Source organism: Apodemus sylvaticus, chromosome 1 (assembly GCF_947179515.1).
Source record: "Apodemus sylvaticus chromosome 1, mApoSyl1.1, whole genome shotgun sequence".
NCBI lineage: Eukaryota > Metazoa > Chordata > Mammalia > Rodentia > Muridae > Apodemus > Apodemus sylvaticus.
Window position 1 is genome coordinate 158,171,989 of NC_067472.1, and position 803 is coordinate 158,172,791.

Here is an 803-nt window from a genome sequence, read left to right on the forward strand (position 1 = left end):
AGCTGGCCATTCACCAGAGGCTACTAGTTTCCACCCTTGAGTCTCCAGTTCCATCTCTCTTTGTAATGTTTAAGCTGTTTCACTTCTCCTCTCCCATCTGACCACCATGTACTTGCACACTGTAATGGCTCCCATTGCAGGCTGGACACATGGCTGGCAGCCTGGGCGACATCTTCTGTCTGTGTAGTTGAGTGTCTGTGACACATCTGTGCTGTACAGTGGAAGGCAGGTCTGTGGGTGGCATGGCAGTCGGCAGGTCTCTGTCTGTCATCCTCCTCCTGTGCTACATTGCCTGGATATGATTTGATTTGATTTGATTTTTATGAGTCCTAGGCATAAAACAGCTTTGGCCACCAAGCCAGGCATCAAGCTAGGATGAACAAGGCACTGCCATCTGCTCTGCCCCTGGCTGATAGAAGAACACCACCACCAATAGTGTCTCTTTGATCATTTCCAATGGGAGCTGTTGGTATTTTTAGGTTTGTGCTGGAATAAACTAATGGCCTGTTAAAGTAATATGATCCTAAAAGTTTTGCTTGGTTGTTACAAGGTCAGACAGAGAGGTGAGCTATACATGACACAACTAGAGGAAGTAAGATAACTCAAGTGATTCAGTTGTGCATCTGCAACACTCTAACTTCACAATCACAAAATTTTCATTAAACTGGGCATGGTGGTACATGACTTCAATCTTGTACTTGGAAGGCAGAGGCAGGCAGTTCTCTGTGAGTTAGAGATTAATCTGAACTTCACACACACACACACACACATACACACACACACACACACACACACACACACAC

The 803-nt window shown here is 45.6% G+C and overlaps 1 non-coding gene across 1 annotated transcript; it reads right to left on the reverse strand.

The window, feature by feature from the left end:
- Positions 1–320: 320 nt before the first annotated feature.
- Positions 321–462, reverse strand: LOC127676543 (small nucleolar RNA SNORA48). The gene has a single exon (XR_007976014.1). It is a non-coding gene; the product is annotated as a small nucleolar RNA SNORA48 (small nucleolar RNA).
- Positions 463–803: the final 341 nt, after the last annotated feature.